The sequence below is a fragment of the Tyto alba genome, unplaced genomic scaffold (assembly GCF_018691265.1).
Source record: "Tyto alba isolate M040663 unplaced genomic scaffold, T.alba_DEE_v4.0 Super-Scaffold_22, whole genome shotgun sequence".
In the NCBI taxonomy this organism is placed as follows: Eukaryota; Metazoa; Chordata; class Aves; order Strigiformes; family Tytonidae; genus Tyto; species Tyto alba.
In genome coordinates this window covers 2,810,092-2,834,652 of record NW_024881296.1, presented here as the reverse complement: position 1 = coordinate 2,834,652, position 24,561 = coordinate 2,810,092, and the positions used below count along the sequence as shown (strand labels likewise).

General features: G+C 39.4%; 1 protein-coding gene across 7 annotated transcripts in view; it reads right to left on the bottom strand.

Moving 5' to 3' along the window:
- The window catches only part of PLEK (pleckstrin), a 67,774-nt gene that overhangs the window by 33,740 nt on the left and 9,473 nt on the right, over positions 1-24,561 (bottom strand). The window lies entirely within an intron of this gene.

Here is a 24,561-nt window from a genome sequence, read left to right as displayed (position 1 = left end):
GCCAGCTGCAGCTCTACTTTGAGGCAATATCACACAGGCAAATCTCACTGCAATGAAATTTTAGAAATAATCTTCTGCGTTAACTTCCCTCCTGAACTTCTCCTAGACCACAAAAGGAATTCTTCAAAATGAAAAAACAGAACCGAGCAAATTCAAATGAAATCTGTACTTCAGGCAGAAGTGTTATTGCCAGCACTTTAGCAGGAGTTTCCAGCTAATAGGCTTCAATGATATCAAACTTCCAGTTGTCAATCAATTCCATCTCTACACTACTAGAAAACAATTTTATTCTGCAACGACTAACACATCAGCAAGAAATATGTATGATACATAAATTAACAGAGAAAATTCTGTCTCAGTAAAATTTAAACGTATAGGACAGACCTTAAATTTGAGTTCAGCTTCTATGAAATCCTTGACCCACAATGTCCCAGCTCTCCAGCATTTAAGAAATGTTACAATGAATAAATCTAGCCCATCCTGGCACAGGAGGGCTGTTATTCTCAGCTAGCTGGAAGCACACCCTTCCCAAGGTAAATACTCATGATCATACTAATGCCAAATAGGGCAGCTCTTTCTTTATGTCCTAGCAAGTCCTGTAGCAATTCAGTTCAGAGGGTGGTCGAGAAAGAGCCGGCAGATGGAATGAGTTACTTCTTTTAAAAGGAAGGAGAGAACAGCCAGACCAACCATGTCTTGCAGGTTCCATATCCTAAAATTGCTGCCCAGAATTGCAGCACCCCTTTTACAGACAGTGGCAGTGGTAAAAAGGATGAGAACTGGTTAACAGCTTGTCCTGGGGAAGGTGCAAATGCCATTTATCAGCTGTTATATCCTTCTCCCCTAGATGAGGTTTAAGCATACAGAAATGTGGCTTGATGGCCTTACATTATTCCTACAGAGATTAGTCACCTGGTGTTTGTTGAGTATCCATACCACTAGCTCTGATACTCTAAACATGGCAAAGCAAAATAGTCCCATCCATTTCCCCTTGCTCACCAAGTGCTTTGCTAACACAGCCAACATTTGCTCCTAGTAAAGGAGACGAAAGACTTTAGCAGTTTCCTGGAAAGTTATGTTTTGACCTTCTTTCATCCAGGACAACTGGTAAATATTCATAAAGCTTGAGTCACTAAAAAACTGTTGCTGTGAAAGTTTGATTCATTATTCAATCAATAGCATTTAATCTCCAGATCAGTTTGTTCTTTACACAGCTTTTTCTAATAAGAATTTCTGTTTTTTTACAGAACTCCAAAATTCAAAACAGGACACAAAAAACTAAGCTTAAATATATATTTATTTTTATCATTTACAATGTCAGAAAATGCTGACAGTGTGTCAGTCCAGCTGAAACCACAAATCACTCATATCTGAAGGTTTTATACATGAGAGACTTCAAGTGTGCAGCTTTTGTTTTCATAAGAAAGATTGAAAGAAATATACAAAATCTTTCAGAGTCACTTTTTCATCTATATTTAGGTAGCAGTTAGCACTTTCAGACTGCTGAGTAAAAGGATTCAAAAGCAAGCTATTAGTCATGATTATTACAGTTGCAACCCTGCAATAGTTCATTAGATTTTGCACAATGCTTTGTGTTTAGCACAGCTACTATGGGCTTTTGTAGCTCCTATCATCTCACTGTATCTGGAAAAAAAATAATACTGCTGAAGTCTTCATGCCCTGCTAACACAAGTTAGGGAGGTTTCATTGGCTTCAGCTGTGTCTCTGTCCATTGGTTTGCAGAGACAGTGACCCTTACTGACTCCAGACTATCAGAGTATCTGAAAATCTCATTTATTATATTCTTCCTGTAAAAAATGTGAAAAGAACTTCTGTACAATGATGGATGTTGTAGGTTTTGTAATATAAGGATTTTATGTGCCAGCAGAGGTTGGTTTCCATTTGGTTAAGAGCACCTGCCTCACTCGCTATGTAAAATTTTGACGCATGTACTATGTTAAACAGTTCCATTCTTCTAGAGACTCCATGTAAAGCTTTGATTAAATAAGGATGTGGTACACTGTAAATGCTAACCTCTTTGAGTTCTGAAACAAGTGCTGCGGCTTTCAGAATTCAAAGCATTGAGCATTGCCTTAATAGCTGTGTCAACCCTGAAGCTCAAAGCAGTAGTATACTGAGTCTTACAACACTGATGTTTTCCCTTAGCTCTACAAAGCTCACAAGCAATGACTGAAAAGTCTCCTTAGTGCAGCTAATCCAGATCTTTGGCTAGGAGAGACAGGCACTTCTGCCCACAGGCCTTCCCCATTGCATGCTTGGCAGCTTTTGCCAGCATTCCTTGGACTGCTTCCTCTTACCCTCTCCCTGAGACCGGCATTTAAGGCTTCAAATCCCTGAAATCTCTGGCTTTTTGCCTTAGGAAGACAAGGCTGCATCAGCCCAGGGAGAGCCAAACTAGCCCTCTCTGTATCGTTTTCTCTGTCACTACCTCAAAGTTGTTGATTATTTCTCTTATTAGTTGACACAGCTTAGTTCTGTGCACTCAGGAAGGACAAACCCATGACTGACCTTATACATTACAGACAACCTTCTCTGCCTCCTCCTGCAGAAGAAATTCACAGGGATTCCAACTGCATCCCAACAATAAATATGAAGAAAATGACCAGCCACCAAAAAAATAAAGAAGTGGATTACAGAAAGCACTGCTGATAGTCAGTGTTGGGTTCCTGCAGTGTCTGCAGTTACAGTGCAGGAGAACTCAGACAACTACACAGATTGTTTCCATGGTGCTCTAACACTCACTGAATTTCTCTGTATAATAAGACATAGACAAATGAAGAATCCTACACTTTTGTGAGTTCTCCCACTGCAATCATTGGAGTTTGTAATGTTTTGACCTGCAGTGAGTTGCACAAATCAGGTATGAGTGCATAGTTACAGAGAGACCTCCATTGGAGACAAGGCTTAAAAGCAGTGACAGCTTTTCCATCAATGTTGATGCGAAAAATATTAAATTAAAAAAATAATTCATAACAGCACATCTGCACTGACCAAGTGTAAGGCTTTGATATTCTGTTTTTCCTCATTTGGACAAACTTGAGTATCAGTGCTGCCATGTACAAGTGCTTCGTACGCTATCCATAACACCTTTGTTTTCCTCCACCAACAGACACTCCTGCTCCCTTTTATCCCAAACAGCAAGGAACACCCTAGTATTCCATTCAATAACTTCTGCAGCCTTTGAACAATCCCAAGAGAAGCAGTAATAAACTATCAAGTTTATTGATGAAGGCAAGAGCCGTACGACTGTTGGAGCTAAGATGGACCTTCTGCCCATTCTCAGCATGCTAACTGCAAGATTAGGTGCCATCCTGCTGTTACGGGAGTGACTGTGATAACATCTAATATCTACATTAAGCTACAGCGTATGTGCTACAGGGACCAGATGTTCTCAGAAGCTTGAACTGAATCATTACGAACTTAGTGTGAACCCCACAGGGCCTTGTCTGCAGAGAAGTGGCAGTAGCATGCAATAACATCACAACATATACTATTTTCTGACTATGATGGCACTCCTCCACTCAGTCTAAGTTGCTATGCCAACAGATTCACCTCAGGTAATTTTATATTTCAGACTTATTGTAGAGAACAAGCCCTGGCCAATTCGATGTTTAGAATATATAGTCTAAAGTTGATGCTTTTTTTTTGTGTGGTGGGGTTTTTTTGTTGTTTTTGTTTGCTTTTAATTAACTGTATTATTTTTACTTCTGGCTTCAGTGACATCTCTGCCTAAATACTGCACTACAGGTAAGCTGAGCAAATGCAAGAAATAACACTGTGTGAAAATACAACTACAGTCATCCTTGTTCTGTATGGAAACTATGTGACTGCACTCCAAAGATTTAAAAGCATTAAAACAAAAAAAAATGGCTTCATGTGTCTTTCAGTTCTGTCGCAGACTGAACACTGTTCAAGAGGCTTGCAACATTTTTCCTATCAGAACAAGGCAATAGTCATATATAAATGTTCTGATCTCATTTACAAATGCACAATGCTTGCACTGAACTTTGCTACCCTTGAGCAAAGGGTGGTAAAGAAACCAAGAAAAGGTACCGAATGCCCTCCTGGTACAAAGTTCCCCTAAAACATATGGAGCTAACATGAGGGACAAATTTGCACAAATGTGCTAAAATGTCGATTAACGGCCCTTGATTAAAACAGAACTCCAATAATTTAGACCTAAACATTTTAATACAAATTAAGTATAAATCACTGAGGAAGTACTTCCAGGGGGGTTGTTTGTTTTAAATACAGTGAAAAGATTTTTCTCTCCAGATCATTTTCTCGATCTTAGAAAAATATTTATTTTTCTCTAGGGATCAAGAACTAACATTTTGTGCTCGCATATAGGTACAGAATCAGTTACACGATGAGCTAGCTGAAAAATTTCTTGCAGTTTTTTTCTCATTTTTAAAATAAAACCAGATATTAGTTCTTATTTCCTTTTGCTTCAACCTTGCAATGCCAGCAACAGCAGCCCTCGACCACAAATAAGCAATCAAAGAAGGAATGCTGCCACATACTTAGCTCCAGGACTCAGATATGATCCAAATATCACCGGAAAGGAAGATTATTAGTCACCTTATCAGTCCTCCTACAGCATTTATTCTTTGAGAATCATGACTAGGACAGGCAAGTACAGGGTTTTTTCCATGCACTCCATTCTATAAATCCTCAAGTGATCATTCCTTATCTGAGACACCGGCTTCTGTCCAGATATCTAAAGGGAAAAGAGTGAAGGGGCATGAGCATGGAGTCATGGTACTATAGAAACAGTGAGAGACACAGGAGAATCTCAAAGCGTATGCAAAGACACTGTGGTTTTGATCCACAGGTAGTAGGGAAACGGTCACTAGTAGTCTTCATATGAAAATATAACAATACCAGAGAACACCCAAAAAAATGATCTTGGTAGTCTCCATCTCAGTCACGTCTAATACTCCTTCCAGCTTCTGCTAGAAAAACTGCTCCAAACTTCAAAAATCTGCTACAGAACTTCCCATGACTTTCATTGGTAAGTAGCTTTAGGCTTCTGGCTCACTAAGCTCAGTGTCAGTAACTTTCCACAGATTTCATACCACTCTCAAAACTTTTCAGATCTCACTAGAGCATTCTCCAGGCACTCAGTAGTTGCTTGCGAATACTGTCATAGCTTACCTGCCATCCCCTCATGTCCCATCTCATCTTTCATCTGTAATGGAGAGACAGGAAATACTTTCTCTTCTCTCACCACTTGCTCTTCAGTCTATTATTCATTTGCCTTGAATGCTCTGCAGTAAGTAGCTAATTACAAAACTTGTAAGATCCCCAGCCATTCAATAACTTTTAATGTAATAATCCAAGGGGGTAGGGGAAGCAGCACTATATTCCAGGCAGGGTCATTGCTCTGATTTTGTGCCACTTCCTCCTCTGGTTCAGGTAGCACCACTGCAGTCTTTGAGCTGCATTCCCATGAGCCATAGCTACAACAAAAAAGAACAAGTGGCTAAGGGAATCAGAGAACACTTCTTAGTTCCCAGGTCAAAATACACGCCATGCCTGAACCCAAATTTAAGACCAGGGTAAAATGTGGATGTGCTGCATCCTGTTTTCCCATGGAAATGAACTCTTGATGAGCAGTCCAGGTGTAAATCAAGACTGAGGGACTTGCTATATTCTTATAGGGAACCCTGGATAGAACAGTATTAACCTGTACCACACCATGGCCAAGTTAGCCTTGTAGCAACTGTCTCACCCATCTTTATTGTAATCAAAATACCAAAATCTAGACGTTAACCATGTTATCATCACAGCCTTCTTACCTGCTCTTGAAGAGCAGACTATGAAGAGGGTAGCTTTATACTGGGAAAAGAGGCACAGGTTCTCCCCAGTTAGTACACATTTCCTGTTTTCACTTCTCTGGCTCCAAAGAAAAAAGACAAATCTAAAGTGTTTAGCAATGCACCTTCTGACAAGTACTTCATGCAAGCTACAATTATCTGTGAAAAATCAAGAAACTGGAATCCTAAGATCCAAAGTGATTATTTCTGCAAAAGGCATTATTTTTACATGGTTCTCCCCCAAGAAAGGAAGTGTCTCTGTCAAGACAGTATAAGGTAGCCCAGGAAAATGCACAGACAGATTTCACTGTCACTGTTCCCATCTTCCCGTTCTAAAAACTGTACTTTCTTTTCATTTTTCAGATTCTTCGTTTCTGCATGCTACAAATCTTGATGAAAGCTAATAATCTGTGATGGACAAACAATGCAATTACTTAAACAGGTACCTAATTTTCCTGTTTACAGTATACCTGATAAAACAACCAGTTCCAGTTCTTACTTTCTGGAGAAAAAGACAAGAACTCACATATGTATGTTCATGTATACAAGCATGCATGAGGAATTGTTTTAATGTGTTGAACATTAGCTCCAATTTTAAAGATTAGTTACAAATAAAAAGGGCCAAACCCCAAGATAACAGCAAGTTCAAGTGTCAAATCCAGAAAAATCTTTCTCCTTTATGTGCTCATTACATGCACCTTCCATTCCATGGGATTCAAGCTTGTTTTACTCCACATTCTGTTTGATACTGGAGAACTTCAATTGAGGAGAAAAAAAATGTAGAATCAATTTTAGTCCACCTTCTACTTGCCTTCTGGGCTTTTATTAAAAAGTCATAGAAGTGAAACATTAAATGATGTAATGGTCCTTAGGATGCTGTGAAAAAGTAGGCTGGCTCTATCATATATCAGATCAGTTATGAGTTACTTGCTGTGTAGTCCCTTTGATGCAGAATTCCCAGAGGAAGAAAAGGCTTTAGTGCAATCTGCAGCAGGTAATCCAAAACAGTGCTTTAAATTACTGCAAAACCACCAGAACATCTCTCTGCAATTCTGCTTCATCCATGGTCTACAAATTTTCAAACATTTAAAGAATCCATTTAAAGTGAGCAGGTACAAATTATTAGTTATACAGTCAAGAATAAATGCCTGATAAATTCTCTCCTCTGAATTTTTATCATTATTTCAATTCCCACAACTCCAGTTAAAGAAAATTAACTGCTGAAGATTTAGGGATTTGAAGCAATGTTCTTCCAGCTCACAGTTGCTTTACAGAAATCACTAAAAAACATACTAAAACTTTTCCTTTACTTTTGTTCTCATTAGCGTACCTCAGTGAACTGTAGAACTTATGATGACTAATTTCCTGTCCATCTCCTGTAGATTTTCTGCTGTTTTAATATTACAGTTCAACTCATATGGCAGCCCTTCTGTCTTTATGGACGCTAATTTTAACCACTGTACTATGTTCAGATATGCACTTCCATAAAACTTGAAGCAACTCAATGTGGGACCTCAGCCTTTCTTTCAATTTTCATGAAAAACATTTAACAGTGCGGGTGGAGGGGTGCAGATGAAGAAGAGCAAGACAAAATGTGCTCAACACAATCTTCAATTTAATAAAAAAACAGACTAGAATTGCCAGAGGGAAAAAAGCAGCCATCAAAAATACACCAGGCAATCACTGCATGGTGCTGCTAAGAGGAAATAGATACCATGAAGGAACTTTAAAAACCCAGGAGCCATCTGTAAGCTGTAAGCCACATGAAAAAGACGTCCCATCCCATTTGTAACTGTGTAGGCCACTTCTCCCACGCACACACACTACAATCTTGCAGAACCTACTGCAAGTACTTATTATGCAAAAGGGATTGCTCTTTGCTATTGCCAAGTTTATTTTAATCCAATTTGGCACCTGAAGAGCAGCAGCCACTGAGTTCTCTGTGGTCCAGAGGGAGATCAGAGACAGACAGAGGTCCAGGTTGCTCACAGAGTACCAAACCTCACTAACAGGGCAGTTCTGCCAGCATCCCTCATTACTCTGACTTCAGCCTTCGTTGCATGCAGCCTCATGAGAAGTTTCTGCTTTCCCACAAGTTCAGGAGCTTGCATTTCTTGACACACACAATCACAAGGACTATTCATCCAAGCTATAGCACTCTCACAGTTCTTATAAATAAGGATACTACATCCTTAATAGAGCAACTATTCCCCACTTCAAAGGTAACTCCAAACCATATAGAAATGAGCAGCTACACCATAAATTTCTAAAGACATGTCCTGGTTTGGGCTGGAATAGAGTTAATGTTTCATTTTGGTAACTAGAATAGTGCTGTGTTTTAGATTCATCACTGGGTTGGGTATGAGAAGAATGCTGATAGCACACTGATGTTTTCAGCTGCTACTGAGATTTCAAGGACTCTCCGACTCCCCATGTCCTGCCCGTGCGCAAGGGCACAGGGAGCAGGGAGGGAGCACGGACAGAGCACCAGACCCAAACTGGCCAGTGAAATATTCCAGATCATGGAACGTCATGCTCACTGTATAGAGGAGGGGAGGTTGGGAAGGAGCTCTCTCTCACTTCTGGGATTGTGATTGTGGGATCTTGGTATTTCGGGATCTCTAGCTGGGAATGGGCTGGGGATTGGTCAGCGGGGGGTGAGCAATTGCATTGTGCATTGTCCATTTATATTTTCTATTGCTGTCATTTTTTTCATTTTATTACCATTATTAAACTGTTTCTATCTCAACCTGTGAGTCTCTCTTTACCCTTCCAACTCCCTCCCCCATTTCCAGGTGGAGGGGGAGGGTGGGTGAGCGGCTGCGGGGTGGTTGGCTGCCAACCAGGCTCAAACCACAACAAGACAGAACCAAATCTCACTTCACCACTACATATCACAAAGAATGTGCCGAATCACATGCTTCTGTAACCAAAGTTATATTCATGTTGCTGTGTACCACAAGCTAGAACCCAGCTAGCTCTGAACAAGATCATAATTTAGTATTTTGCCAGTTAACAGAATCCAAATACCTAGTCTCAACACAGCGTTTTTCTGCAGTGGGTCAGCACACTCTGTGCTGTCTCAGTCCTCCACCTGGCAATGAATCCGAGTTGCTAAATTTAAATCTCCACCGTAATGCTAAATTATCTCTCTCCCCATCCCCTCCAAAGTGCTTAATTCTCAGGGGAATAACATTAGCATTTATGGAAGTAAATGTCTCAGGGTTTTGCTAACGTGCTAATGAGCTGGAGCCTTCCACCTTCAGATCACAAGCACTAATCCTATTCAGCTCAAAGGTAAAAATACTGCTTCTAGCAGAAATTTGATATTAAGATGAGTTTTAGTTCCAGGTCCTCCATCACAAATTCATCTTCGTGCTTCCTGTGCAGTTGTATTTTCCAAGTCAGACACGGCTTTGAGCTCAGCAGAGCCTTCTACCAAGTACCCTCAATTGCAGCAAGATCCAAAATAATTTTGATACAGATCTTCAGGATATATAGAATAGATTATCACACTTAGAAAAGGGAAAAAAAATATTTTTTTTAAGTAATGTAAATTCTATGAACTGGAATTCACAGAAGTGCCCAAAATACTGAGGTTTTTTCAGCAAAGAGCTATAGGAAGCAAAATCTGTATAAATATCAGCTGCTTTAGATGCCCTTAACACTAAAGATTCCACTGTGACCACATTATATTATTTAAAACTATCCAGTTTTGCTCACACATGGCAAACAGCTATCACTGATATACAGTTTTAGAAAGAAGTCATAAAAAATCTGAAGAATTTGCTTTGGGAAAGTACAACAGGGAACAGGGTTTTGAATTCCAGCATTTGCAAATTCGTACAGGGCTTGTGCCACTTTTTCCTGCTAATTTCAAACCACAGTATCATGCCCTAACATTGCTTCTAGTTCCCGCAGAGGTTTCTCTCTTCCACAGGAGGGAGCTTTTCTCTTGCAAAGATGACAATCTCTTTCCCAGTTCTCATTTTGGAAACGTGTAGGAGCTCTAAACAGTTCTGGAGTGCCCCACGCCTGACAGCTTCTACACAGGATTAGCAAAGATTCAGAAAAAAAAAAAAAAAAAAAAAAAAAAAAGACCAACCCAGAAAATGTAAGATCAAGCATTTATAAGCTAAACCATTCTTGGACCCTCATGTTAAATCACACTATTACACCTTCCCATTCCTAATGCAATTACTTATATAGCAGAAAAACCTGAGAATGTCAAATCCAACACAGTTTATGTCCAGACATACCTGACATACATAAATTTTACCCATGTGACTGAAGGGATCAGCTATCCAGACAGTACTAGACAAGGAAAAATAAATCACTGTAATTCAAAGAACAGAACATCTTAAGAAGAAATCTGGCCTAACAGGTGAAAGAAATAACTGAATAGAAATTTGAAAAGATATTTTAAAGGACACAAATGAAAGCAATCCTCTGTGGACAATCATTTGCTAATTCATCAAGTGCCAGTCAGCTTTTACTAAGGTTAACCTGGATGGGTCCTTTTTCCAGAAAACCAGCTCGCTTCCATCATTCAAAATTCTGTGCCACACTTGATCTGCAGCTCTGAGCTGCAATTTCTATCAAGGCAGCACTGTGCTATCATCACATTTCACAGCTGCTACTTCCACTACTGTTTCTTTAGCAAAAATCGCAAAATGCAAAGGTGACAAGCCAAGTGGGAGCAATGCTTAAGCTGTGCTGTTCTCACCATCTAATAGCTAAGGAATTTCATATTCCCTGCTGTCTAAGTTCTCGTCCAATGGGTCTCCTCCTCCTGATGTGTACAGCTAATTCCCATCATCAGCAGTGTGATTAACACACACACACAAAGGGGACAATGAGCCCTTGAGGCCTGTTGTAGTAATAAGTTCAAAATATCAGAGTAAACATTTTGCATGTGATAGGTAATAAGCCTGGGCACCAGTTTCTGTGTTTAAAAATGCATTATGGGTTTGCATACTCAGAGCACTAGAGATACATTACTCACCTGGTTTCCAGCTTTGTATGAGTTTCAAGAAACAGTTCTGCCATGAATAATTAACTGCTATATATACAGATCTATACACACAGATCTAATCACAGATCAAATCTATGTGGAGCAAAATGGGGTAGAAGGGATTAGACAAAATACTTCTGCTCCAAAGTCTTACAATCATGACTTATGACTAGCCACATAAAAAATAGCACATACTGTTCAGAACACTTTCTTCCTAATAAAGTAGTAACTTAAAAAAATATTACAAGTCTTCCCTGTCCTCAATACTTGATATTATTTCAAAGCCAACTATGGTATAAGCACACAGCTGTGTTTTGGCTTACTGTCCTGGGTTGAGTGAGTGGTGGGGTTTTTTGGTGGCAGGGGAGGGGGCTATAGGGGCGGCCCCCTGTGAGAAGCTTCTTGAAGCTCCCCCAGCTCCAAGTCAGCTCCACTTCTGTTTGGGAAATTGAGCCAATCGGCTGCGCCTCTGCGATAATGTATTTAAGAAGGGACGTAGTGATGAGGAAGAGTCAAACTTGTGATGAGGAGTTGTGGCAGCTGCATGAACACCAAGGGAGGAACGGAGGAAGAAAGGAGGGGGGAGGTGTGCCGGAGCAGAGACCCCCCTGTATCCTGTGGGGAGACGGCAGGGCGTCCCCCCCTGCCACCCATGGAGATCTACGGTGGAGCAGACACTGATTTATGGCCCGTGTTTTTCGCCTGGTATAATCAAGGTGCTGTGCCCGAAGAAGGCCGGGGTCTTATGGGAAAAGGTATCCCCACTGCTGTAATTCAGTGCTGGGAGGATTGCAGCATGTGGGGGTGTCCCACGCCGGAGCAGCTCGGGAAGGGCTGCAGCCATGGGAGGGAATCCAGTTGGAGAAAGTTGGTGATCCATGACGGAGCAGTGTGGGGAACGCTGCGGCCTGTGGGAGAGAATCCAGTTGGAGAAAGTTTATGGAGGACTGTCTGCTCTGAGAGGGGGACCACGATGGAGCAGGAGGAACAAGTTCCAGAAGCTCCCCCCACCGCAGATGGCAAAAGCGACAGCACTGCCTGCACCCCCCATTCCCTGCCCCTGCGCCGCTGGGGGAGGAGGTAGAGATATCGGGAGCAGAGCTGAGCCAGGGAAGAAGGGAGGGGTGGGGGGGAAGGTGTTCTCAAGATGTGGCAATGCTTCTCACTGTCCTACTCTGTTATGTGTTGTTAGTGTCTGTAATAAATGTATGTTCTTTTTTTCTTCCCCTAATGAGTCTGCCTTTTGCTCGTGACCATAATGGGTGATTTTCCCATCCCAGTCCTATCTCGAACCCCAAGCCTGGCTCATTTGTCCCTTCTCATTGCCAGAAGAGAAGGGGGAGTGAGTGGCTGTGTGGTGTTTGGCTGCCGACCAGGCTCAAACCACGACACTTACACATAAACAACACTAGTAAAGATAGCTTCAGCTGCATGCCATGGTCAACTAAACAGAAAGTTCAGTGTTAAGTCAGAAAAGCCAGCTCTGGTGTAATAACATAGTGGTGTTAAATTTTCTTTAATCAAAGCCCTATCTAACTTTTTAGAAAAAAAAAATACATCCAAACAATCTGCAGACCACGTCAGATCACACTCTATGCTCAGGGTAATTTTTCAGAACAAAACTTTTTCTGTTCACAGGTAATTAACCCTGCAAAATTACCATTATTAGATGGTAAGTGTAAATTGCTAACAAAATATTAATAATGAAACAAAACAGGCCAGACAACATAGCTTGAGAAAAGACTGCAAGTCCCAATACAAGCAAAGGCAACCAGAGAATCTTGTTTGTATAACACTTAGTAAGTCCCAGAGGGAAAATGGACAGCTGTGTAACCTTGCCTTGACTGTCCCTTTTTTCTCATTATAAGTATATCTGTTACTGATGTTTCATAAAATGAAATGTCCAGAGAGTGTCCAAAAAGTTCACTGTGAATACTGACAAAGCCTGAATACAGAAAGCAATTAAAAAAAGCATCCTCAGTGATACATTTTGGAGGGTAGCCAAGATCATGCTGAAAGGTTAAATATCCTTAGGTCAAGTAAAAATCTTTACTGAGGAACACTGCATTTTCAGCACTTGTTTGACTTATTTTGGGTACAACAACTTAAAGTGAACTTGACATTAAGTTTCCCAATAGGACTTGTAGCTTACGAAGACAGTCAATATTTACATGCACCCCATGACTTCTGTTCTATATCTTTAAGTAGATGATTTTTTTTTTCCTACATTTGAAAATAAATTATGGACTTTTTAAGGATCTTGAAAAGAATCAATCTCTTACAACTTGAAACTGCAACTGAGAAACACAAAAGACTAGAGTAGATTTTACTCTAAGATAAAAAGAGAAAGGTCAGAGTACAAGGTAGGTAATTAGAATTCAAGTCTGGGAAACAAGAATTACTTCGTTTCATTCCAGTTCCAATAATCACTGTTATAAACTGATCACGATTGTTTTAACCAAAGCTAGATACCTAGATACATAGCTTGTAGTTCAGAATTTGCTAAGCAGCTATCTGCTTTACTTGACTTGAAAGAAAAAGGGACATTAGAAGCTGTAAGAATCAGAAAAAACTCAGACTATTCTGAAAAGGGAAAAATTGTCCCTTGTGATTTAAAGCATTTCCTAATATTAAAGACCCTTCAAAAATTACTTTTCAAATACAGTTTAGAAAAATAAATGCCAAGTAAAACCTTACCAAAAGATTTTCATTTTCAAGCATAGTTAGCAGAAACTAAATATTTACACAAAAAGTTCATTGGAAGTATGGGATGCTTAATTTGTTTGCTCTAGTAGCTGGAAATTTTGTAACAGAATATTTTCTATAAAAAACCTGTTTTGATTTAAAAAGCTATTTCTCCATAAGTAGTATTTCATAACTACGATTGTATATACTAACGTTACAGACTACATACCTCTGTATCATGCCTGTAAAATTACTATGGTGCTCAGACATAAGACTGATAAACATCAAGTGTGATTTTCTTTTTCCTTCTCAGTATTGCTTTCTAACAAGTTGAAGGGTTAAAATAATAATATGGCCCTCTAAGGTTCTCTTGGACTCAATCCTTTCTCTTATTCCAAATTAGCAAAAATAAATGGCAGGGCACGATCCTTACTACGCTACATATCTACTTAACCCTGAACATTAACGAGTACTAGATCTTTTATCCCAGTATAGTTCCATTTTGTGCTACTCTTGCATAGGAGGCATACCACAATTTTAACTAAAGAAAAGGGGATGCGACTGGAGAGTTCAAATGCAGTCTCCAGAGGGCACGATTTAACTCCTGCCTGTTAAAGCAAGCACAGGAAAAACAGAACAGTTATCAGGACTTTTCTGCTTCAATTAGACTGCTATTTAAATGTGAAACTTGAACTTGGGCAACTATAGTGCCCTCAGCTTCGAAGGAAAGTCAATACATTGATTTGGAAGCTCACTTTTATGGAACATGAAACACTCACATGATGCTTGGACATCATTAGAACATGTTTGAAGCTTTACAGAAGGTACTGAATCCTTTAAAAAGTTTTATAATCGAGAATGACTTTATTTATTTGACCTGCCTGGTAAAAGACAGCATTTACAACATTCTATGTGATGCACTGCCATTTCCAAGTAATATGCATCTGTGAAATATCAATAGAGACAAAAGTGTTCTTACTTTCCATACTTAGAATACAACAATTAAATAAGAGCATAAGCCTGCAAAAGTGCTTGCATTGAAGTGTAAGTAACTAAAAATTCAAATTCTCTACAAAAATACCTGATATTTAAGAAAAAGGATTTAAAAAGCATATGGGCATTTTCACTGAGAATTGAAACATACTGATCATACTGAAGCAGAGGAACCAAAATTGATCCCTTTTTGGTAGTTTCATTCCTCCCTGATACACGAGTATTGGAATTATTCCAAATTGCTCCTAATCATGTCTATAATGGGAAATAGTACTGAAATAAAAATAGATTGGCAAAAGTAATCGACAGGAGAAAAAAAGGGCTGAATCCAGCTGGGATAAAAGGTTTCAGGCCCCATCAGATTCACTGGAATTTGAAAGTACACAAACCATACTGAGTCAGGCCATACCTCTGTTATATCTCCAATTCTAATACTGTTCTGTGAACTTTTGCACTTGTATTTGCAACACACCAAAAAGCTAGCACAATCATCCCCCACACACACAAATACCAGTTGTCTCAACTTTCCAGGAACTGAGAACTGGGAAAAAAAATCTGTCCACAGAAACAGAAATTAAGAAGTTTGGTCTCCTGTGAACTAAGATTCCATATTTAGTTGGCTGATTTTCAAAAAGTTGAGACCTCCAGTTGAATACAAGTGGGACAATAAGGTGTTGGTCCTCTATGGATTGTTGGTGTTTAGCAAAAATTAGGTTTATATATCTTCCCTCCCGTAAGGATAATGAAAAAAAAAAAAAAATTCTCCTCTGCTGTGGCCTGTTTTCAGACAGTGAATTTATTGTTTTGGAGAATTCTGCTTGTCAAATGCAGCTGATCATCACTGCATACACCTTGCTCCTTAACGGTAGCTAAAAAAGGCTTCTCAAAATGTCAGTGGCAATAATACTCCTTCTTGGGTTTTGTTTTTCTTTTTAAAAAAGGTCAAATAGTTACTGGCATTCATACCAGCAAATATGCATGTATTTTTACAAGAGTGTAAAACAAATAGGGGTGCCTGCGTGTGGATGTCTAATCCAGATCAATTACAGCCATAATGTAAAATCCATTGCAGCTCACTGCTAGCATAATACCTTAACCCTCATCTAGGAGGACCACATTTAGCTTCTGTATCCATCCTCTGGAAGAGTAAGAGGAACTAACCACATTCTTTTCATCAGCAGTACCAGAAATTTAATGTGAATTCTTTTTAATTTTAATTTAATTCTTTTAGGAGGCTACCAGATCAATCTGGCTCACAGATGAAAATCTTGCACAGTACTAATGCCACATATGGAGAGCTGCTGACTCCGGTTTTCTTACATCTATGTTCTTTTTTAAACAGTACTCAGAACATGCACAAGATGTTTTTGTTAGAGCTGCAGTCAAGTACACATCAGCTAGAATGAAACAGTAAAATTTAACTACTGCCAGCAACATTCTGCTATGGTCTACAGTCAGTTTGAGCTCCTGCCCAACATCCACTTGCTATCAGGTTCCCATAGAGTGACACTAAGATGCTTCATCAAGAGTTGTAACGTTTATTTTGCTTTTACTGCAACTCTTCACTATGCAGTTGCGCAGTAGTAAACATGACCTTAACATCAAGTACAAGTTTGGCAACAACTTGATTGCAAATGCACTCTACAACAGCCACAGAAGTTAACCAAGCCAAAAGCAGTTACAGCTCTTAAAAACTCAGACTATAAATGGCTATACAAGATCACATTTCACAATGCAGTTTGCTAGTGTGATTAACTATAGTGCTGTGTTACACCTGCAAATCATCTGTCTTTTTGCAAATACTGCAGATGTAGATGTCCCAGTAACTGACTCTCTTCAAATCAGGTAACAGTGCAGCAAGAGTAATAAATCAGTGTTACAGCTTGAAACATGCATTGTTAAACAAATGTACAAGTCTCCATGGGATCAGGACCCTGGATGGTGAAGCGATGATCTAAAGTGTGCTGGAAAGTAAAATGGCACTGTAATTTTAAAGGCTCAAAATTAAGGCCCGGTTAATGTAGCAGAAAAAAAGTAAAAGTCTTCATCATGTTTTTAAGATAAATGTTTTAATAGTTTAGTCTGTAAATTTTGTAGTTATAAAACACATTCTATTGCAAAGTTTTATAAGACAGGGAGCAACTAAAAAAGGAGTAAGGCTGAGATTTACTTACAAATAGGCAACAGAAATAGCTATCCACTACCCTTGCTGCTGTTAAAAAGAAAGCTGAAGAAAAAGATGAGATTTCTCTGAAAGCAATTCTCTAGGTACAGATAAAAAGAAGATAAGTCTGAAACTAAAGAGATACATTAAGTTTATTGTAACAGCTCCCAAAGTGGACATTCTGATAAAATACTGTGGCCACTTTTCAGAGGTCAGCATATGGGAAGAGACATCAAATTTCCAACCTTTTAGCATTTTCCTTTCTCAGAACAGCACTGCAGTATAAGTAGTAGATATACTTGGCTCAGGCATATACTGCTAAAGTCAGAAAACCACTTCAAAATTAATACAGGTTAGATCATTTCCTCACCTAAACTGGCTTAACTGCCAACCCAATACCTGCTTTTCAGTTATTTCAGCTACAGCATAGTCAGGCTTCAGCAGCAGCTTTGTAATCAGCTTAATTTCTAGCTGTCTCTCCCCACAATCACACATGCTTGACCCTTCTCAGTGCCTCAGTAGTGCTCAGATAGATCAGAAGGATGATTCAGTGTACACTAATTTTGGGGGAGTTTATTTTTCAGTCACATTATCTCCCTGATTCCACCACTCTTGCAGCCACAGGAATACAAACAGTGTCACAAGGGAGAGGTGAAGAAGGTGTAGCAGTAACTAGCTATGCCTCAATCAGATGTGAAACTCCACTTTCATGTAGAAGTTCAGGCCTTGGCTCACAACAGTATTTGCAACCCTGCTCAGCAAAGCACACTGACTTGAAACCTCAGTTACTAGGCTGATGAGCATGGAATAAATGTTTATAAATAATTAGATGAAATCTCATTTCAAGAAAGCAGTTGTCCTCACAGGCAGCTACTCATTTTTTTTAACTAAACAGATGCAAAAAAAGTATTAAAACTTTAAAGCTTAGTGATCACTATTACTCATTAGTAAGTTAACAACAATTTAAACATATGGCAAGAATTTTTTAAATTGCACATAAAGAAATTAGTCAATGAGAATCCCATCTCTTCTGAAATTTAAAATGCTAAACTCCCCAGAGATGAAGTTAATGCCTAGTTTTACACATTTTAGGTTTTTACTTAAGAAAACCAGGAATGATTAATAAAACTCTCTCATTGTTTAACAAAGCTTAAGGAATTCTTAACTGAATTAAAAGAAAAAAAATCAATGTATGAGTCCTTTTTTTCTATGCAACCACTAAACTAGATCATCCCACTTGTAAAATAGAAACAGTATTTCCTACCTCTAAGCTTACTGTAAAATTAGTAAGTTGATATAAACAAGTTAATTTAGTTGAAATGCTTTGTTCATAAATTCATGAGTACCATACTTCCTTTTTCAAAAGATTATGAATCCACAAGTAGAATAGAACCATCTGCCACAAAGAAAAATTTTCTGCTTAGGGTTTTGGGGAAACCCTTTGCCACAACATTTATATATAGCTTGGGTTTTTTTGTTTTTTTTTTTTTTTGATTAAGAAAATCCAATCCTAAAATGTGATCACTAGTGATATGCCTTAGCATCTAAAATTGTTTTAAATTTAAGGAATACTAAACTCTGAGTAGACAAAATGATTTCCTGGCATCAATGACTACAAAAACTAATGACAAAACTTAGCCAAACACTGAATTCCTCCCTGAAGGAAAACAAGTAATTGGCAAAATGCAGCAGAAACATGAGTTGCCTCATTTTTTCCACTATGATGCCATCTGTTGCCAGCTCTTCACTGTCCACACACTCTACACTCCCTCTGACTCTCAGCCTGACCCAGATCCAACCCTGGTCTCAAGTCTGATAATGAAAGCCAGCTTTACCCACCCGATGGGTGTCAATAACTACACCTGTGGTTGGAGGTGGTGCTTTGGCGACAGCAGGCAAGTAGATAGGCTTCTACTCCTAGCCACCTATTATAGCTCTTTCACTGAAATTTTTCTCCCTTCTCCCCAGTCTGCCAACATAACTTCCTGTTTATTCACTCCCCAGTCCAACTGTCGGCATAATTAAATTTAGAAAAACTTCAACTACATAAATTGCTTAAACTAAGAGGGATAATATTTTAAGAACTGAGTTAGGAAGCAGCCACATGCAGGTTCATGCAAGTAGATCATATGTGGGAAACTTCCAGTAAGAAGGGCAAAACCAACTGTGTATACTCTTCTGTCCCTGCAGCACAGCAGGAACCAATGTACACACCTGGCATCTATCCACACGCTATAACGTAGTAGAACAGCGAGATCCTAACCGTAATAAAATCACTGAATAACATTTTGTTATCCTTTACATTTAGGCTGTAAACTCCTCCAAGGCAACGACTTTCTTCTGTGCCTTGCACACACTGTTGATACACAAGAGATAATAGGAAGTTGTACAGCTGATTGTGAAGAAGCAGAGTGCAATTTTGACTTGCTCTAAGAATAGGCCAAATGCCTTCCTCCAGTTCACATGCAAATTTATTACTGAAGACAATGAAGGTATTTGAGGGAAGAAACTCAGCTTAAAATCTGAATCTCTCTTCAGGGACCATCCAAATCAAAACCAGATTTTCTCAAACACCAAGGTTTACAGGTTTAGCATCGTCTATCAAATGATTTTTAAGTGATTAACATTTACATATTTACAGAAGTGATCTTTGTTTCTATTGATTATTTAGCTATAGCTGTAGGGAGCAGTGTGTTATTGCAAGAGGCAATAGCTAGATAATTAAGTCAAACTAAATCTCCTTTTATCCTTAAAAAACTTGCATTACTATTAATTCACAAAACATTTGTTTACAAGATAATCCACAGCAAGGGACCAGGCATCCCCAAACACTGCTACTAGAGCTATCAGTTGTGCTGAGAGCCAGGTAAATTGCTTATTGTACAGATAAGCAATCTCAAAGTGGACTTCCTTATTAACACCTTTAGTATTTTGAGCCGTTTTCAAAATTGTATGGTGCACAGTCTTAGAGATCCTGTTTTCATTTAAACATGAAACAGTAAGGAGTTTAGATGAGTATCTTAACTCATCTAATCATGAATTCAGACTGCAGTACTGAAAGAAAATATGAAGCTTAAGATTTTTCTACCTTTTAATAACCAAAATTTAATAGTGAGCTATTGTTTATATTTTTAATGCAGGCTTTTGCAGATAATAAAAAAAAATCACCTAACACTGTTGATATAGCACTTTGAAACTTTTGTAAATCAAGAAGAAACCTTATTTTTTAATTTTTTTTTTTTTCATTTTTCCTCTACAAAAAAGTATTTAACCTAGACCTGTCAAGCAATGTTGGATTTCACATATTTTAATATCAAGTACTTTTTTGTAAGTAATTATGGATTCTACTATGTAAATATCAATGCACATACAAATACACTACATATTTGTATAAGAATTTCTGAACCCTCCACCTAGTAGTGCTATTGCCTTTTAAAGAAAACACTTCAAAAAAGGCCTTAAAGTTTATATGCCCACCTGAGGTACCTAGGGTGTAAGGTCACATAACAAATGAATGACAAATTTGGTGGTAAAAATCCTCTATTTAAACTTAGTGGTGTTGTTCCCAAAGTGACATCCAGAAAATCATGTGCACTAGAAAACTTGTCCTAGACTTTAGTGTTAATACTTATCTACCTTGCAGATGTTAAGGCAATTGATTTGTTAATAGTTGTATCAAATAATCACTGTCGTTCTGATCAAGGTTTAGCATCCCCAACTCTACAGTAAACTTCATAGAATTGTAGAATGGTTTGGGTTGGAAGGGACCTTAACGATCATCCAGTCCCAACCCCCCTGCCATGGGCAGGGACACCTTCCACTAGACCAGGTTGCTCAAAATCCTGTCCAGTCCCTTGAGCCCTTCCAACATGGGGGCAGCCACAGCATCTCCGGGCAACCTGTGCCAGTGCCTCACTACCCTCAGCCACCCTCTCAGTGGAGAATTTTTTATACCTAATGTAAATCTACCCTTTTTCTGTTTAAAGGCATTACCCCTCATCCTGTCACTACACCCCCTGATCCAGAGTCCCTCCCCACCTCTCCTGTCCCCCCTTTAAGCCCTGGGAGGTCGCTCGAAGGTCTCCCTGGAGCCTTCTCTTCTCCAGGCTGAACCCCCCCAACTCTCTCAGCCTGGCCTCCCAGGGGAGCTGCTCCAGCCTTCAATCATCCTCATGGCCTCCTCTGGATCTGCTTGAGCAGGTCCATGTATTTCTTACATTGGGGGCCCCAAAGCTGAACACAGTACTCTAGGTGGGGTCTCAATTTAGTACTGAAGTGCTTAGTAATCCCATAAAACAGAACAGAAACAACAGGGTGTAGGCTAAACTATATGCAAGTAAGAATGTATGGACCTTTTTTGTGGTCTTCATCACCAGAGCAGCAGTCAAGAGCACATTACTAAAGATGAGGATACATTTCACCAAGGTGTGGTTCCTTAACAGGACTACACCCCTGATGGGGATGTTAAGGATGCTGGAGAGCATATATGCTAGCTCTAAAGGAGTGGGCAACAGGGCCTGCCCCCAGCAACGGCCTTTCATTGGTCTACTCAGGATTCAGCACGCTTCCAGCTCAATCTCCCAGCTCAGTGGAAGCAGACAATCCCTGTAAAACTGTTTTCATCTCTTAACTGGAAGTTATCTGCAGTTACCCCCAACCCAAACTCTCAAAATGTAATTATCCCAAAACTGTCATGAGATACACAGGAGAAGACTCAAAGGTGGCTGTTCATGAACAGAGATCTTGAGCAAATGTTTAAACTAGCTATTATGATGCAAAGATCTAAGTATTTTAAGCTTCCATTATGTTCTATAGCATACATCTAGAGACTTATGCATTCAGCCAGAACGAACACCCACATACTCAAAACAAGAAAAACGTACGTGGTCACTAACAAATTAACCATTTGAGCAGTAAAATATGCACTGAATGTTACTAAAATACCAATAAACTAAACAACTTAGCACTTCCTCAACAATTATACAAACCAGATACTTAATTGAACACTGTACAAAAAAGATACATGCCTGAAACTGGAGTTACAGTACTGCAAGTTTTGGGTTTTTTTATTATACACCCTTTCCTCCACATTAACATGAATTAAAAGATGGCATAGTCCCTGGTTAAACTGTATTTTAGTTCAATTATAGAACTCCTAAGAATCTAGTGTTTTATCCACAGATCCCAAGCACTTTAGAAGACTCCAGCTCTGCCTGCTTCAATGATGGATGTTTTTCATCTTCGTACCACAAGCTTTACTAGCTTTAGACGTTCTCTGCTCTTTTTTAGCACCTCCAGAGGCCTTGAGCAGGAAGCAACATTTCGTCTTTAAGAAGTCCATTTGCAGGGTCACTCAGACTTTGCAGGAACTGGAAGGCTCTGAAAGCAATACTGCTCAGATCTGGGGAAGTTTTTTGTTTTGTTTTAGTTTTAAAACCCTGCTTACTCCACACAACTGTTTCAAAGGTTCTGACTTCCCAAGGTTTGCAACAACCAGTTTTAGGCTATATTCAAAGGCTTCTGAGTGTTGATAACCAGGTTATACTGAAAATGATTTCCTAGGAGAATTCATCTAAAATCAGCTCTATTGCACTCAGAAGAGCAGTGCTTAAAAAAACCTAACAGCCCACACAAGAAGGGCTGCAGGTTGTTCAACAGGAAAGGTAGATCTCCATTTATGTATCTGAAAAAAAAGAGGAAGCCTCCATACACACTGGGCAAATTCTCTCACTGTACCAGATGTGGGTACATCTGACACACTACCAGTCAAGACTATCCTGGGCAGTAGAGGGTAAAAGCAGTTCACTCCCACAAGGATTCCATCTGTGCTCCTCCTTCTCCGTAACAGCAGGCCTTCTCTCTTCCCTGACCCTAAGCTAAATCTACTAGTAACCGCCACTGTATTTGATCATCAAAAGACTAGGTATGTATTCTCTGGTATTGAGGTATTAGTCCCCTTTATTCCAGGGTATGATTACAGAATGCAGGCACAGGGAATTAAAGGTTTCAGTTGCTTGCTACTGAGGTCTTGCTCAAAGTATTGCCAGAGCTGGAGAGTTCTCATCTAGCAGGGCAAGATTGTATTGATGACCTGTATTTATTCTTTGCTAGCTATGCCAAAAATCAGTAAGTAGCAGGCTGCTTCAACCATGCCATGAGAGGTGTTTCTCAGAATAGCTTCTATCTGCAAGAGGGCCAGAACATAAACATTTCCCAGTTACGTCCTACACTTTTAGCTCTACTGGTTAGCAACAGGAAGGTAGCAAAATACTCCTGTGAGCAAATGTCAGCCAGAAAACTGCAAATTACACTGACCAAAAAACCACTACAGTGTTGTTTATTCTAGTCCAAAATTGATGAGAGTTGTAACAGAAAAAAGACACCGACTGCAACTACACTAAGGTTTGTCTGAATGGCAGTATTGTCTCATCCACAGGCTGCTGTTACCTTGGGAATAGTGGGTCCAGCAGAACTGTATACACCTCAGTAAATCTTCATCCAGTTTTGACCCATGCAGTTGTAGTACTCAGAAGTAACATACAACACTAAACAAGTTTCCATATTTAATAGTGAGACTTACATGCATTACAGAGCTCCCATGGCATTGTGTAGTTGTGTACTTCACCTACTTGTGCATTAACTCTCCATTGCAATATTACCAGCTATCCATAAGTCTGCAGAAAGGGTCACGTAACAACTTCAGTGGAATGGGAAAAGACAATGAAATTGAAGTTCTTTACATGACACTATGATTTTTTCAACACCAATAGTCTCATCAGTATTATTTGATAATGAATAATCTGTGCTATTGTTTTGTGATGCTGTTCTCTTAAACATCTATTTGGTTATTCATGCATAAACGCATGCACCCAAGCCACAAAATGCTCTGTTGAGTTCCCCACCAGCTGAAATGCATTAGAATCACTACTGGTCTTATTCTTCCTGACACAGACAGGGCTTACAGGAGTGGGGTTTATGAAACTGGATTTCACACTGAGAACAGCCCGGAGTACCTCTTGAATGATACATGCCGCTTAATCAAGGGATCACAAGATAAGATTATCATCCAGTGGTAAAATTGTTTGGGCTGTAGTAAAATTGCAATGGTGGAAGTTTATAGTACAAAATCTGAAGTGGTTGCCAGTATGCAAAGCAGGCTGCAAAATAAAATGTACAATTTCCAGAGTGCATAACTCTTCCCTGTTGACAGAGGGAAGAAAAATAGTACTGTATGACTAAGTCACCCAAAATTTCATGGTATTTACTTAGGAACTTCGCTTTCATTATGCATACCTTTTGTCAGCAGGGAGACAGAAGGGCAGGGGAAGTCTGATATGAAAATGTCAGTAAATGTCTTTATTCTGACTTTTAATGTCTCTTCTGGAAACTCTGCAGGTCCTTCCAGAAAATGAAAATCTCAATTTTTTCTGGTGGGAGAGTTCAGCAACAGCATGAATGATCAGAAGCTAATATTAAATCCACTGAAGTTATAAATCCATTCCACACCAGCGAGTAGGTGGTACTTTGTCAGGTAGGTAGAAGGCAGAAGCATCCTGATTTACAGTGTACCACCGTAACAAGCTGGACCCCATTCCTGACAAGTGCCACTTTTAATTAGGCAATCTTTTGCAACATGAAGGCCCAAAGATTTAAATCACACAAAATCTTCAGATTAACAGCAAATCAAGCCAAATTATAATTCCTGTAAAGGATTCTTTAATCTCTGCACTGTAGCAGGACGGCTGGGAAGAAGAACTGAGAGTGCTGTACAGCTAGTGAATGATGAGGACATCTTGACCCTGGTCAGCCAGAAGCCTTGGGAGCAGCAAACAGGAATGTAGAAAAACAAGATAAGGATGTGGAGC